The sequence below is a fragment of the Amblyraja radiata genome, chromosome 11, assembly GCF_010909765.2.
Source record: "Amblyraja radiata isolate CabotCenter1 chromosome 11, sAmbRad1.1.pri, whole genome shotgun sequence".
Classification (NCBI taxonomy): Eukaryota; Metazoa; Chordata; class Chondrichthyes; order Rajiformes; family Rajidae; genus Amblyraja; species Amblyraja radiata.
Window position 1 is genome coordinate 41,488,057 of NC_045966.1, and position 17,505 is coordinate 41,505,561.

General features: G+C 44.9%; 1 protein-coding gene across 2 annotated transcripts in view; it reads left to right on the top strand.

Annotated features, from left to right (window-relative positions):
- The window catches only part of LOC116978584 (protocadherin beta-7-like), a 189,498-nt gene that overhangs the window by 101,136 nt on the left and 70,857 nt on the right, over positions 1–17,505 (top strand). The gene's annotated exons all lie outside the window — the stretch shown is intronic.

Sequence of the window (17,505 nt, forward strand, 5' to 3'; positions counted from 1 at the left end):
CCCGGTCGCCAACACACCCTATCACCCCTGCCCTACAGATCAGGAGCGATCCTCAAGCTTGACAATATCTTTCCTATAACATGGTGCCCAGAACTGAACACAATATTGTAAAAGCGGTCTCACCGACGTCTTATACAACTGCAACATGACCTCCCAACTTCTATACTCAATACTCTGAATGATGAAAAGCCTTTTTGACCACCTTACCTACATGTGACTTGACCTTCAAGGAACCATGCACTCCTAGATCCCTCTTCTCTACAACACTACCCAGAGGCCTACCATTTACTGTGTAGGTCCTGCCCTGTTCGACGACCCAAAATGCAACACCTCACACTTCTCTGTATTAAATTCCATCAACCATTCCTCCGCCCACCTAGCCAATCGGTCCAGATCCTGCTGCAATCGTTCACAACCATCTTTACTATCTGTAAAACCACTAACTTTTGTATCATCAGCAAACTTATTAATCTTGCCCTGGATGTTCTCATCCAAATAATTGATGTAGATGACAAACAGTAACGGGTCCAGCACGGAACCCTGAGGCACGCCACCAGTCCCAGGCCTCCAGTCTGAGAAGAAAGCTTTCACCATCACCCTCTGCTTCCTTCCATGCAGCCAAGTTGCTATCCATTCGGCTATCTCTCCTTTGAGCCCATGCAATCTAAGCTTCCAGAGTAGCCTACCATGTGGAACCTTGTCGAATGCCTTACTGAAGTCCATGTACACAACATCTACAGCTCTGCCCTCATCACCTTTTTGGTCACGTCTTCAAAAAAATCAATCAGCTTTGTGAGACACGACCTCCCACGTACAAAACCATGCTGACTGTTCCTAATCAGCGCTTGCCCATCCAAATGCCTGTATATCCTATCCGTTAGAATACTCTCCTGTAATTCCCAGCATTTTCCCTGCAGCCCTTCTTGAAAAGAGGCACAACATTTGCCACCCTCCAGTCTTCCGGCACCTTTCCTGTATTTAAGGACCACTCGTAAATTTTAACCAGGTCTCCTACAATTTCCTCTCTAGTTTCCCGCAATGACCTCGGATATATCTGATCATGCCCTGCAGATTTGTCTACCCTCAAACATGACAGTACCTTCAGTACTTCTTCGGCGGTAACCCTGACTGCTCTCAAGACACTTCCAGTGACAGCTCCAATTTCCTCCATCCTACTGTCTCTTGGGAAATACCAAGGAGAAATACTAATTTAGGACCTTGCCCATCTCCTGTGGCTGCACACAGTGGTGACCGCTTTGATTCCTGAGAGGTCCCACCCTCTCTAAATAAGTAAGTAAGTAAGTTTAAGTTTATTGGACAAGTATGTTCACATAAAAGGAATTTGCCTTGGTGCTGCGCTCGCAAGTGACAACATGACATACAGTGTCACTTGAGAATGACACATAAAACATTAAACATTAATAATAAAACATCATCGATTAAACATGTGAATTAAATTAAATACCAGAGCTAAAGGAGGCTACAGATTTTTGGTTACTGAGTGGAAAAAAACTTTTTATGTCTGGCTGTGGCAGCTTTGACAGTCTGGAGTCGCCTTCCAGAGGGAAGTGATTCAAAGAGTTTGTGGCCAGGGTGAGAGGGGTCAGAGCTGATCTGGAGTCAATCATAAAAGATGAAATAGCAGCACATTTGGATAGCAGTAACATGATCGATCCGAGTCAGCATGGATTTACGAAGGGGAAATCATGCTTGACTAATCTTATGGAATTTTTTGAGGATGTAACTAGGAAAATGGACAACAGAAAGCCAGTGAATGTAGTGTGCCTGGACTATCAGAAAGCATTTGATTAGGTCCCACAAAGGAGATTAGTGGGCAAAATTAGGCACATGGTATTGGGGGTAGAGTGCTGACATGGATAGAAAATTGTTTGGCAGACAGGAAACAAAGTGTAGGGATTACTGGGTCCCTTTCAGAATGGCAGGCAGTGACAAGTGGGGTACCGCAAGGCTCGGTGCTGGGACCACAGCTATTTACAATACATATCAATGATTTAGATGAAGGGATTCAAAGTAATATTAACAAATTTGCAGATGACACAAAGCTGGGTGGCAGTGTGAACTATGAGGAGGATGCTCTGAGAATGCAGGGTGACTTGGACAGGTTGGTTGAGTGGGCAGATGCATGGCCGATGCAGTTTAATTTGGATAAACGTGAGGTAGTTGAGACAGGTGCTTAAGCTTAGGCACAATGCTTAAGAAACATGTAGACATATGCATGGTTAAGGGGGTGTCGCACTGCGGCGACCTAATGTATGAGTTTAGAACAGTTTGCCCTCAACTCAAACTCGCAGCATGGTCAACACCTAGGAGGCCCTATGAGGTCACTGGAACTCCCCTTCATGCTCGAGGGAAGTTCCCGCGTACTCGCGGCCTCAGCTAGGTCGCGGAAAGTTTTGAAGCATGTTGAAACATTTTCCTCAAGTCAAATTTGGTCGGCATGGTTCTTTTTAACTCGTAGTGCAGTGGAGTGGGGTCGGTGTTTAGTTACAGGCAGTCGAGGGCAGCTTTAGGCAATGTCCTTCATTGACCAAGTTTTCAGGACCAAGGAAAACTGACCGGTAGGTCAAATGCCCGCTAAACTTTATTAAACATTGGCTGACTTCTTGAAAGTGTCTCCACTCCTTCTCCCCCGTTCTCCCCTTTTCTCTCCCCTACTCTCTCCCCCTCTCTCCCCTTCTCTCCCATTTTCTCCTCCCCCCCCCCTCCCGCTCTCTAAAGGAATTACCGTTACTGTGCAGCCATCTTTTACCTTCCATTTCATCGCGGGTGTGAATTTCAGACAGCACTCCCCCACTTTCCCTGCCCCCCGCCTTTACGATGTGTTTGTGTGTGTGTGCGGTTGGTCGATCCAGCTCGCGGTTTCAATGCTGACGGTCGATCCATCTCGAGGTTTTCCAGGTGAGTGCCCTCGAGTTTGAAGGTCGAAGACACTTCTTAACTCGTAGATTAGGTTGCCGCAGTGGGACAGCCCCTTTAGGATAGGTTTAAAGGGATAATAGACAATAGGTGCAGGATTCAGCCATTCGAGCCAGCACCACCATTCAATGTGATCAAGGGTGATCATCCACAATTAGTACCCCGTTCCTGCCTTCTCCCCATATCCCTTGACTTTGCTATCTTTAAGAGCTCTATCTAACTCTCTCTTAAAGCATTCAGGGAATCGGCCACCACCGCTCTCTGAGGCAGAGAATTCCCCAGACTCATAACTCTCTGTGTGAAAAGTATGTCCTCATCTAAATGGCTTACCCTTTATTCTTAAACTGTGGCCCCTGGTTCTGGACTCCACCAACATTGGGAACATGTTTCCTGCCTCTAGCGCATCCAAACCATTAATCTATACTCTTACAAAAACTATCATCTTGATCACTTCCGGTCTGCGTTTTTTTAAATTTGCGCAAGAACGGTATCATATATCGCTAGGATTTTTCGCCACCTTACTCACGTTTCTCCGCTGCTCCAAGCGCACCAAGTTTTGTTCCGATCGATGGAATATTAGAAAATGTATGAAGGTATAAAAAATCGTGAGATGAGTAGATTGGTCTTCTCGCCTGTCTGTCACCATGAAGGTAACACCCCTTCCGGGCGCGAGGAGAATAAAGCCCCGGAGGCTGGGCATGATTCAGTCAGCCCAGAAGCCGTGAGTGAGAGTTGAGTCCAGAACTGTGAATCCACAAGCAGTGAGTGAGTGAACTGTGAGTCCACAAGCCGTGAGTGAGTGAACTGTGAGTCCACAAACCGTGAGTGAGTGAACTGTGAGTCCTCAAGCCGTGGGTGAGTGAACTGTTAGCCCACAAGCCGTGAGTGAGTAAACTGTGAGTCCACAAGCCGTGAGTGAGTGAACTGTGAGTCCACAAGCCGTCAGTGAGTGAACTGTGAGTCCACAAGCCGTGAGTGAGTGAACTGTGAGTCCACAAGCCGTGAGTGAGTGAACTGTGAGTCCATATGCCGTGAGTGAGTCCACAAGCTGTGAGTGAGTGAATTGTGAGTCCACAAGCCATGTGTGAGTGAACTGTGAGTCTACAAGCCGAGAGTGAACTGAGTCCACAAGCCGTGAGTGAGTGAACTGTGTCCAAGAATCCTTTTGGCCCACAATATCCATACTAGGCCTCTGGAAACCAGTCCCTTCGGCCCACAACACCAATATTAGCCCTCCAGAAAGCCACCCCACTGGCCACCGCCTGAAGACATCCCCCTCCCCCGGCTGCAGTACGCTCCCCCCTTCCCTACCGGTCCCCGACAGCCCCGCCTGAAGCCGACCCCCTCTCCGGCTGCAGAATACAACAAGAGACGCAATAAGAAAGAATGGACTGAATAAATCTCCTCTTTAACGTTTAAATTGTTATTATATTTTAAGAGTTATTCACATTTTAAGCTTTAATAAATCCCTTTTCCACTTGCCGTACCCATCAGCTGCACCTGCACAGTAATATCTGTGTGTCCTACGTCATAATGGGAACCCAATGGGAGGGAATGGGTGCGCCGCCGGAGAGAAGCTAAGAGTGGATGGGGGGGGGGGGGGGGTTCGTGGGGGGGATGGAGTGAGTGCATAGGGGGGGGGCAAGGGCAAGTGGCAGAGTGCGAGGGGGGGGGGGGTGAGGGGAGGAGGGGGATCAGGGGTGTCACAACGGGAACCCGTCAGCTGTGCCTGCGCAGTTGGGGGCTTTGCGTGAATGGAGGAAAATTTGGAATTGGTGGAGAGGTGCAATATTGCATTGGGGGACCAGGCCTCCCATGTGAGAATGGGACCCAACGGGTCCCATTTAGTCTAGTAATCTTATATGTTTCAATAAGAGTCCACAAATCCCTCTCATCCTTCTAAATTCCAGAGTTATCAAGCCCAGCCGCTCCATTCTATCACTATCTCTGTTTAATAAGTGAGGTCGGTATTCCGAAAAACGCAAGGAATCATGGGATTTGTCCAAGGTCATTTGTGATAAAGAAAAAGCAAACAAAGTGCTGGCTATATAAACCGTGTATAAATTATTAAGTTTTCTAAAAATGAATTAATCTAGAATTCTCTAATCTCAGTTTCAAATGGCCTCCCCTTTATTCTTAGACTGTGGCCCCTGGTTCCGGACTCCCCAATATTGGAAACATTTTTCCTGCATCTAGCTTGTCCAGTCCTGTTATAGTTTAATATGTTTCTATAAGAACCCATCACATCCTTCTAAATTCTAGTGAATACAAGCCCAGTTTTTCCAATCTTTCCTCATAAGACAGTCCTGCCATCCCGGGAATTAACCTTGTAAACCTACGCTGCACTCCCTCAATAGCAAGAATTTCCTTCCTCAAAATTGGAGTTGCACACAATATTCCAGGTGTGGTCTGATGAGTTGAGTATTCGTTTTCTTTACTGCCTGCTGTACCTGCATGCTTACTTTCAGTAACTGAGGAACAAAGATCCCAAGACCCCGTTGTACTTCTCTTTTTCCCTAGGTGACACCATTTAGATAATAATCTGCCTTTCTGTTTTTGCCACTAAAGTGGATAACCTCACATTTATCCATATTAAACTGCATCTTCCATGCATCTGCCCATTCATCCAACCTGTCCAAGTCACCCTGCATCCTCATAGCATCCTCCTCACAATTCACACTGCCACCCAGCTTTGTGTCATCTGCAAATTTGCTAATGTTACATTTAATGAGTCGATGGTGGCCCCCCATTTAAGGTCTTTGGAGATATCCCTTCATCTAAATCATTAATATATATTGTAAATAGCTGTGGTCCCAGCACCGAGCCTTAAGGTTCCCCACTAGTCACTGCCTGCCATTCTGAAAGGGACCCGTTAATCCCTACTCTTTGTTTCCTGTCTGCCAACCAATTTTCTAGCCATGGTAGCACCCTACCCCCAATACCATGCGCTCTAATTTTGCCCACTAATCTCTTAGGTGGGTCCTTCTCAAATGCTTTCTGAAAGTCCATGTACACTACATCCACTGGCTCTCCCTTTTTCATTTTCCCAGTTACATTCTCAAAAAATTCCAGAAGATTAGTCAAGCATGATTTCCCCTTCGTAAATTCATGCTGACTCGGTCGATCCTGTTACTGCTATCCAAATGTGCCGCTATTTCATCCTTTATAATTGACTCCAGCATCTTCCCCACTACCTATAATTCCCTGTTTTCTCTCTCCCACCTTGCTTAAAAAGTGGGATAATATTAGCCACCCACCAATCCACAGGAACTGATCCTGAATCTATAGAACATTGGAAAATGATCACCAATGTGTCCACGATTTCTAGAGCCACTTCCTTAAGTACCCTGCGATGCAGACCATCAGGCCCTAGGGATTTATCAGCCTTCCGTCCCATCAGTCTACCCAACAGCATTTCCTGCCCAATGTGAATTTCCTTCAGTTCCTCTGTCAACCTAGATCATCTGGCCACTAGTGCATCAGGGAGATTGTTTGTGTCCTCCTTAGTGAAGTCCAAAGTACCTGTTCAACTCATCTGCCATTTCCTGGTTCCCCATAATAAATTCGCTCTTTTCAGTCTCAAACGGTCCAATTTTGGTCTTAATTGGGTTTTTTCCTATTCACATACCCAAAGAAGCTTTTACTATCCTCTTGGCTAGCTTACCTTCATACCTCATCTTTTCTCCCCGTATTGCCTTTTTAGTTATCTTCTGTTTCTCTTTAAAAGTTACCTAATCCTCCAGCTTCCCGCTCATCTTTACTATGTTATACTTCCCTTTTATTTTTATACTGTCTCTGATTTCCTTTGTCTGTCACGGTCGCGCCATACTCCCCGTGGAATCTTTCTTCCTCTTTGGAATTAACTGATCCTGCACCTTCTGTATTATTCCCAGAAATACCTGCCATTGTTGGTCCACTGTCATCCCTGCTAGGAAATCTTACCAGTCAACTTTGGCCAGCTCCTCCCTCATGGCTCCATAGTCCCCTTTGTTCAACTGTAATACTGACACCTCCGATTTACCCTTCTCTCTTTCAAATTTTAGATTAAAACTTATCATATTATGGTCACTCCCTCCTAATGGCTCCTTTAGCTCGAGTTCCCTTATCAAATTCATTACATAACACTAAATCCAAAATTCCCTTCTCTCTGGTAGACTCCAGTACAAGATGCTCTAAGAATCCATCACGGAAGCACTCCACAAACTCCCTTTCTTGGGGTCCAGTACCAACCTGATTTTCCCAGTCTACCTGCATGTTGAAATATCCGATAACAACCGTAGCTTTACCTTTACGACATGCCAATTTAAACTCTTGATTCAACTTGCACCCTATATCTAGGCTACTGTTTGGGGGCCTGTTGATAACTCCCATTAGGGTCTTTTTACCCTTACAATTTCTCAGTTCTATCCATACTGACTCTACATCTCCTGATTCTATGTCACCCCTCGCAAGGGACTGAATTTCATTCCTCACCAACAGAGCTACCCCACCCCCTCTGCCCACCTGTCTGTTTATTCGATAGGACGTATACCCTTGAATATTCAGTTCCCAGCCCTGGCCCTCTTGCACAAGTCCCTTTTGTACAAGTCACTCTTACCCCAGAAGAGATCTCAGTGGTCTATAAAGCTAAATCCTTGCTCCCTGCACCAGCCCCCCAGCCACACATTCAGAACCCCTATCTCTCTGTTCCTGCCCTCATTAGCATGAGGTACTGGAAGCAACCTGGAGATAACCACCCTAGAAGTCCTGCTTTTCAGTCTTCTTCCTAACTCTCTAAACTCACATTGCAGAACCTCCATCCTCTTCTTCCCGATGTTGTTTGTGCCCACGTGCACAGCTACTGCCGCTGTTCACCTTCCCTCTCGAGGATGTTCTGAATTCGGTTTGTGATATCTTGAATCCTGCCACCAGGGAGGTACAGACCATCCGCGAGTCTCATCCGCCACCACAGAATCTCCTGTCCGCACCTCGGACAATGGAGTCACCCACCACTATAACTCTGCCCGACGTCGGTCTCGCCAGTCGATTCTCATCGCTAGGATCAGAGCCACTGACCTGTCCGCCGCTCGGTCTGGAAGCGTCGCCTGCCCCGACATCTCCCAAAAGGGTGTACCAGTTTCCATTTTGCGCAGCCACCGGAATGGGTCTCCTGCACTCCATGGATAAAGGCCAAACGCAGGCAGGTGGGGCCAGTGTACATGGGGCATGTTCGGTAGCAGGTGCATGTTAGGCTGAAGGGGCTGTTTCCATGCTGTATGTCTCTATGACTCTATGTTCTATTTGTACTGGCCTGTCCCACTTTCTCTGGTGGTTTATTCCATAAACCCACCACCATCTGTGTGAAAAACCTGCCCTTCATTTCCCTTTAACACATGTCCCCTCTAACCTTGAACCGATGCCCTCTCTTTTCGACTTTTCGACTTTCTTACCTAGGGAAAGGGGACTTTGACCATCCACTTGATGTATCCTCTTCATGACGTTATAAACCTCTCTCCCCCTTCGATCCTGATGACATTGATCCTGTGCGTTTGGAGTTTGTATGTTCTCCTTGTGACCACAAGGGTTTCTTCCGGGTGCGTCAGTTTCCTCCCACACTCCAATGATATACAGGTTTGTAGTTTAATTGGCTTTGGTAAATATTGTAAATTTTCCCTAGTGTGTAGGATAGTGCTTGTGTACGGGGATCGCTGGTCAGCATGGACTCGGTGGAACAAAAGGCCTGTTTTCGCGCTGTTTCTCTAAGGTCTAAAATAAAGTCTATCAGGACACCAGTTACCAAAAAGTTTTTTTTTCTTTTTATGTACTGGCACTCCTCAACTTATGTAAGAGCTATGTACCGTGAACTCTTACCCAAGTCAAATTTTACATAAATAGGAATCACAGTCCCCAGCTGCTACCCTAAAATAACTCACTGGGTTTTAACTGTCTCAGTGGTGTTCGTCTGCGACTGGGGTACTTCCTGTGGCGCGCGCCCTTCTCGGTGGGCACCGCTGCCATTACTGGGTTGAGTTCCGTCTTACCTTTGGGGCACGTCTACCAGGGCATGACCTTCTTGGTAAGCACTGTCGCCATTACCAGCTTATTTCTGAAGCAAACTTGAGTGAACGTACAGTATTGTGGGAATTACAAACTGCCTTGATTGCACTTGGAACGAAGTACAGAATTGCTTACATGTGCGAGTTTACGCAAGTCGCCCATTGTGTAAATCGGGGAGTGTCTGTATGTTGAATGGTTTCAGTTGAAGGACAATGATAATTATGAACAAGTATGAAAAATTATGAAACAGTGAGGCAGGTACAATAACAACAATTAAAATATATTTGGACAGGTACATGGATAGGATAGGTTTGGAGGGATATGGACAAAAAGCAAGAAATTGCAGTGAATTGTGGACACAGCCCAGGCCACCACACAAACCAATCTCCCTTCTATTGACTCCATATATACCTCACGTTACCTCAGCAAGACTAGCAGCATAATCAAGGATGGGTCGCACCCTGGCCACTCCCTCTTCTCTCCTCTCCCATCAGGCAATAGGTATAAAAGTGTGAAAACGCACACCACCAGATTCAGGACATTTTCTTCCCAGCTGTTATCAGGCAACTGAGTCATCGTACCACAACCAGAGAGTAGTTGAACTGCTATCTACCTCCTTGATGACCCTCGGATTATCCATGATTGGACTTTGCTGGCTTTACCTTGCACTAAACGTTTTTTCCCTATATCATGTATCTATACACTGTAAATGGTTCGATTGTAATCATGTATTGTCTTTCTGCTGACTGGTTAGCATACAACAAAAGGTTTTCACTGTACCTCGGTACACGTGACAATAAACAAAACTAATCTAAAAATAAACTAAACTAAAAAAGCGGACAAATGGGATTAGTTTAGATAAGGAATCTCAATCAGTATTAACGAGTTGGGCCGAAGGGGCTGTTTCTGTACTCAATTATTTCATCTTTTCCCTGTGGTGTTTATTACTCTCTTAAAATGTATGCAAATCCGTAGAAACCTGTGCATTTCAAAATGTTGCAGTTCACATCAATAACTCTCCATGCAACAGGAAAATCTAAAAATTCAATTTCTGAAAATCAATATTATTCGTAACTCCTTTGTTTCTACTAATGTTTTCCTGATTTTAAATAATAATGTTTAATTGGCAAGTATAGCACAAGATAAATTGTATCCTACGTCTGCAATGCTTTTCAAGGTGATTTGCAGAATTTGATATCAAGCCAGCCAGACAATGTGTGGGCAGATAGCCACATTTTCAGTCGAAAGATAGGTTTTAATAGCTTAGAAGGCAGTGAGGCTGGAGAGCAGGGAGATTTATGGAATGAGTTCCAGAACGTATGGCCAATGGCATAATCATCAATACTGAAGTATGTCGGTGACGGAGGGGTAAAAATTGAGAGCGATAAACTCCTAGGTTACAGAATGCTGCAAAGAAATGGAAAGTGTGGGCCTAAAGATATTTGGAACCATGGATAAAATATTTTGAGTTATGATTAGCATGGTAGCGCTATGATTAGCAAGGTAGCATTCTTATTTTCAGGTTTCCATAACAGTTGAGAGCCTTGAGCACAAAGCCAAGATACCAAGAAATATCCCCCCAAAAACTCAATATTTTTCTGTTTTTGTTGTCTCATTAGCAAATGAGACATTGGTTGCAATTTTGACGAGGTGTTTGCTTTTATTCTAGTTAAAAATCTGCCTATCAGGAAATTGGATTGGGTATTTCTTTAGACTTAAATTTAGACTTTAGAGATAGAGCATGGATACTGTCTGTGCTGACCATCAATGACATGGACACTGGTTCTATTCTATTTAGTAAGGGCAATTCATGAGGCCAATTAACTTACAAACCTCCACGGCTTTGGCAGGTGGGACAGAATCGGAGCACCAGGAGAAAACCCACTCGGTCACAAGGAAAACATATGTACATACAGCATCCAAGGTCAGGATCGAATCCTGGTCTCGAGCACTGAAAAGGGCCTGTCCCACTTGGTGATTTTTTTGGCGACTGCCGGCTTCATATCAGGATGGCCAAAAGATTTTGACCATTTCAAAATCCAGCGGCGACAAAAAAAAATTGCGGCACTTGAAAAAACGTCAATACGTCGTCACATCGCGTCACGCCACAAAATTTTCAGTCAGTCATTGATGCTGGCAGTCGCCGAAAAAAATCACCAAGTGGGACAGGCCCTTAATGCAGCAGCTCTACTGCTGCGCCACTGTGCTGCCCCAAATTGGTAGTAATTTTGACGAAATGTTTGCATTTATTTCCAGTTAAAGATCTGCCCATTAGGAAATTGGACTGAGTATTTCTCGTTGTAATTTACCCAAATAGCAATGCAATTTGCCCATTTTATTCTATGCAAGTGATTATCATAGAATTGTTGAACCATCGAATCGTACAACACGTAATGGAATCCTATTGGCCGACCTCATTAGTGCCACTTTCATACCTACCTACACTAATCCCCTTTCATCCCAAAGTACCCATTCAAATATATTTTAACTGTTGTAATTTTATTTGCCTCCACTATCTATCTCTATACTTATAAAACTCTCTTCTTGTATGTGGATTTGTGTGTGTATAATCACATTGCCTCGAAAACATGACGCGCTAACGGTAAATTTTTTTACATATACCGGTATTTTTCCTGTGGAGTCCGAAATCATCTTATCTGAAAATTCCATGCATTATTTCCTGAGTTATTAGTGAAAATGTTAAAAAATCTGAAAAAATGTTGACTTTAAAAACCACTGTCTTTCGCTTATGATGTCACAATGGGTCTGCTCCCCGCGCCATTCTTCACTGCGCTGCGAGCGGTTGCCTCGGCTGGGCTGGGCTCGGTTGCCTTGGCTGGGCTCGGCTGCCTCGGCTCAGCTGCCTCGGCTCAGCTGCCTTGCAGTTCGAGCTGCGCCTGCGGTGACCACAACCCATCCACCCCCCCCCCCACCCCACCCGTACAGACCTCCTTCTCTCCCCCGCCCACACATCCTACTCCCTCCCCCACACACCACCCCCCTCCCCCACACCCCCATTCCACACCCCCATTCCACACCACCTTCCCCCACCCCCATGCCCCCCCACGGCCCCCTTCACCCATGCCCCCCCTCCCCCACACCCCGTTCCCCACCCCCCACACACACACACCCTCCCCCATCCCCCACACGCCCCCATCCCCCAAACACACCCCTCCCCCACACACCCCCACCCCCACACATCCCCTCCCCACCCACCCCCTCCACCACATACACCCCCCTCCCCACACACCCCCACACCCACCTCCCCACCGCCCCTCCCACACACCGATACACTATTTGTAATGGAATTTGGCAAGCGAGATGCACTTCATAAATGCAAATTTCGTTAGATGAGTGACCAGAGGCACAGAGACAGAAATCATGAAATGTGTGGCAAATTCAGAATTAGGAATTTTGAGTGGCAGAGTGGTGCAGCTGATAGTGCTGCTGCCTCACAGTGCATGAGATTCGAGTTTGATCTGGAGCTCGGGCTCTGAGTGCAGTTTGCACCTTCTCTCTGTAATCGCATTGGTTTCCTCCAGGTCTTCCCCCCTGCATCCCAAAGACATACGGGTTTGTAGGTTAATTGACCTCTGTAAGATGCCCCTAGTGTGTTGGGAGTGGAAACAAAATTGGAATAATATAGAACTAGTGTGGATGGGTGACCAATGATCGGCATGGACTCAGTGGGCCTAATGGCCTGTTTCCATGCTGTATCTCTAATCTCAAATTTATGGATATCAAGTGTTCTGTGGTCACTATGAACTAAAATTACCATGGAGGGATTTATGAGTTCCAAATGCAAAATCAAAATTAAAAAGTGAGTACTCCTTATAAATATGGCATAAATACATTGATGAATCCGTTGCCCTGCCAACTGAAGGCAGCATTTCCCTTGTGGCATTTATGGCTTTGCTACAAGTAGCTGCCCATGAAAATCCTTGGAGATGTATTTATGTTGGTGCTAAACATACCAATCAGGATAATGTTTTCCTGTTCCACTATGTTTGAGATTGGTTTCTGAACAGTAAATTTGGATTTCATTCAAATCATTTAATTTAAATTGCATGCATGCTTATTAAGTTCTCTGATGCTGTAATTCCTTAGAGAATGTGCACCCGCGATAACATTCTCATTCTTAAAATTCTGAGAAATATATTTTAGGAAAACTCAGAATGAAATAAGACTGTTAAAGCTTGTCATGCTGTTTGCAAAGGTTTTACAAATGTAGTATGGACAGTAAGACTCCGCTAGAACTATGATTTTATTTACTTGTCTTATCCTTGTAAACTTAGTGTTCTGCTGCAGAGCTTTTGTTTGTATGTTAATGTATAGGCAAGATGCATTCATACAATAGTCCAATCTTCAACAACAAAAACAACGACTTACATTTCTGGAGTGCAGTAAGATGATAACTTGGTTCTTGGTTACTAGGTCCTCCAAAATATTCCAACTGGAATTTAAACTGGAGGTGGTGAAGGGAGGGATTAAGCCAGAAAGGGTTATTGGGAAGAAAGTGCTACTTTAAATTTAGTTGCATCTGGTTGGGTAACTATAGTTTGGTGGAGATTATTCCATGCTTTAATTGTGCGTGGGAAGAACGAATTGCTGTACACATCTGTCTTTGTAGCTGGGATCACAAATTGATCACAAATCGAATGCCCTCGTCTGCTCCTAATTGGTTAACTTAAGAGTGCAAACAAACAAAGAACATGTAAATGGCAGACTTCAGGGCAGGTGATTTAAATATTTTTCTGTGAATCTCACCAAGTACAGTGACGCAGAGTTGCTGCCTTTCACTGTCAGAGACCTGGGTTCCCTCCTGATGACGGGTGCTGTCTGTACGGAGTTTGTAGGTTCTCCCTCTGACCAAGTGGGTATTCTCTGGCTACGGTGCCCTCCCACATTCAAAAGATGTGCAGGTTTGTAGGTTAATTGGCTTCTGCAAATGGTCCCCAGTGTGTAGAATAGAACTAGTGTATGGGTGATTGTTGGTTGGCGCAGACATGGTGGGCCGACGGGTCTGTTTCCACTTTGTATCGTTAAACTAAACAAAACTATCTTAAACTATGTTTTTAGCGTGGAAGAGAGTGTTAGGGACAGAGACCTAAATGGAGAGATCTTGGAGTGGGAATTCCACAGTCCAGACTCATGTAATGAATAGCAACCCAATAACTGTTGGCAAAATTATGAAATATTCATTTGTCCAAAATTTGGGCTTCTCAGAAACTCTCAGAAGTTAACATAGAATAGCGTAGGATGTCTATGCTGAGCATTATGCCAAATTAAAATAATCCTCTCTGCTTGCATACGATTCATATCCTATCATAATCACATCATTTCCTTCCCTGGATAATCTTGTGCCAATCTGAGAGCCTCATGAACGATATTGTTATGTCTGCCTGCACCGCTACCCCTGCCAACACATTCCGGGCACCCATCACTCTGTGCAAAATAACTTGCCCCACACATTTCTTTTAAACTTACTTTACTGGTAATTCACAGTAACCAATTATCCTCTCAGTATATCTTTGGGAGTTTGGAGGAAAATGAAACATCTTGTGTGTAGTGAGAAGATAAAAGGGATACTTTTAGAAGACATTTGTCCGGGTATATGAATATGAGGAGTTTAGAGGGCTGATTAGAGGGCTACGGGCTAAATGCAGGGATATGGGACTAGCCCAGTATGCCAACTTGGTCGGCATGGACATTGAGAGCTGAAGGGCCTGTTTCCTTGTAATGCAGCTCCATGACTCTATAAGGGACCATGTCATCTGCCATACTAAAGTTCACAAAAATGGAGGACAAAAAAATGTTAAAAGACACGGTGGCGCAGCGGTAGAGTTGCTGCCTTGCAGCAAATGCAGTGCGGGAGACCCGGGTTCGATCCCGACTACGGGTGCTGTTTGTACGTTCTCCCCATGACCTGCATGGGTTTTCTCCGAGATCTTCGGTTTCCTCCCACACTCCAAAGATTTATAGGTTAATTGGCTTGTTAAATGTAAAAATTGTCCCAGGTTTCTGTAGGATAATCTTAATGTGCGGGGATCGCAGGTCGGCGCGGACCCGGTGGGACGAAGGGTCTGTTTCCACGCTGTATTTCTAAACTAAACTAAACAGGGATGGATAATCTATGGAGAGATTTCACCTCTAAAAGGAAGATGCTAATGGAACAGGGATTAGAGTACACCAGCTCTCAGACAAAGGCAGTGAATTAAGAAAAAAACCATAATGTGGACAACAGAATTTTGATTGAGCATGAGCGGGACATGTTTTCAAGTAATGTTCTAAACATTATTTGAATATTCCTTTTATAATATATGCATCTATATTTTAATATGGTTCATTTTAGAGATACAGCATGGTAACAGGCCTTTTGGGCCACTGAGTCCGTGTCAACCAACGAGTTACTTCCATCCTACACACAAGGGAGAATTTACAGACATCAATTCAACTGCATGTGTTGGAGTGTGGGTGGAAACGGGAGCAACTGGCGAAAACCTACGCAGTTACGAGGAGAACCTACAAACTTCATACAGACAGCACCCATGGTCAAGATTGAACCTGGATCTCTGGTGCTGTAAGGCAGCAATTCTACCCGCTGTACCACTTACCCATTTGTTATATATGCATAAACCCTTTCAAGTAGTCATATTGTACTGCAACATGCCCTTCAGCCCCCACCACACATCAAACATCACTAGTCTTAATTCATCCTCCCCCATCCTACTTACCAATTGCATATGAGGGCAACATTCAGTGGCCAACCATCCTACCAACTCACATGAGTTTTTGACCCGGGAAGAAATTAGAGCAGCTAGAGGAAACCAGCATGGTCATTTTGAAAACATGCAGAGATAGATGATACTGACAATTAGTATTGAACCTGGGTCACCAGAGTTGTGAGTCAGCAGATCTATTTGCTACGCCACTGAATAAAGGAAAGAAAAAACTATTTCTTGAAACTGAAATCATTAGCCAAAGCATTGCATTTGGATAGAAAATTGGTTGGCACACAGGAAACAAAGAGAAGGGATTAATGGGTCCCTTTCAGAATGGCAGGCAGTGACTAGTGGGGTACCGCAAGGCAGTACCGCAGTTTAATGTGGATAAATGTGAGGTTATCCCCTTTGGTAACAAAAACAGGAAGGCAGATTATTATCTAAATGGTGTCAAGTTGGGATACGGACAAGTTCAACCGAATTGGTGGGGTTAGAAACATGGACATAGACATAGAAACATAGAAAGTAGGTGCGAGAGTAGACCACCAGGTCCGTCGAGCCCGCACCGCCATTCGCTCATGGCTGAACACTAAACAGACACACTTACCCACAAACAGTAGACACAAGACACAGAACACAAGACACTACCCTCCCCTTTATACCGCTATCACCCCTCTCCACCCCAAGAACCTCGTGATCTCCTGGGGGAGGCAAAAAACCGGATAAAAACCCAGGTCCAATTCGGGAAAAAAATCCGGGAAATTCCTCTCCGACCCCAATCCAGGCGATCGACACTTGTCCAGGAGATCACTCAGGTCTTACTATACTAACCATACCTAGGTCCATATCCCTGCCCTCTCCCCGTAGCCCCTTATCCCCTTGGCAGCTAAAAAACCATCTATTTTAGTCTTAAATATATTTAAAGTTTCTGCTTCCACTGCTCCCTGGGGCAGTGAATTCCATAAATTAACCACCCTCTGGGTGAAGAAGTTCTTCCTCATCTCAGTTTTAAAAGAGCCCCCCCTTATTCTGCAACTATGTCCCCTAGTTCTAGTTTCCCCGATCATTGGGAACATCCTCGGTGCATCCACCCGATCAAGGCCCCTCACGATCTTATATGTTTCAATGAGATCGCCTCTCATTCTTCTAAACTCCAAAGAGTAGAGTTCCAGCCTACTTAACCTTTCCTCATATGTCAATCCCCTCATTGCAGGAATTAATCTTGTAAACCTTCGCTGCACTGCCTCCAGGGCTAGTACATCCTTTCTTAAGTATGGACCCCAGAACTGTACACAGTATTCCAAATGTGGTCTCACTAATACTGTGTACAGCTGCAGCAAGACCTCCGTGTTTTTATACTCAATCCCCCTAGCAATAAAGGCCAAAACTCCATTGGCCTTCCTGATTGCTTGCTGCACCTGCATACTAACTTTTAGTGATTCATGTACTAATACCCCTAGATCCCTTTGCGTTGCATTACAACGCAGCTCCTCCTCATTTAGAAAATAACTTGCCCTATCATTTTTTTTCCCAAAGTGAATGACTTCACATTTATTAGTATTAAATTTCATCTGCCAAGTTGTTGCCCACTCACCTAGCTTATCTATATCCTTTTGCAGACTCTTCCTATCCTCCTCATCCCCTACTTTTCCTCCCATTTTTGTATCGTCCGCAAATTTTGATATATTACACTTGGTTCCCTCCTCCAAATCATTTATATAAATTGTGAACAACTGGGGTCCCAGCACCGACCCTTGCGGAACCCCGCTAGTTACCGGTTGCCATCCCGAGTATGAACCATTTATCCCCA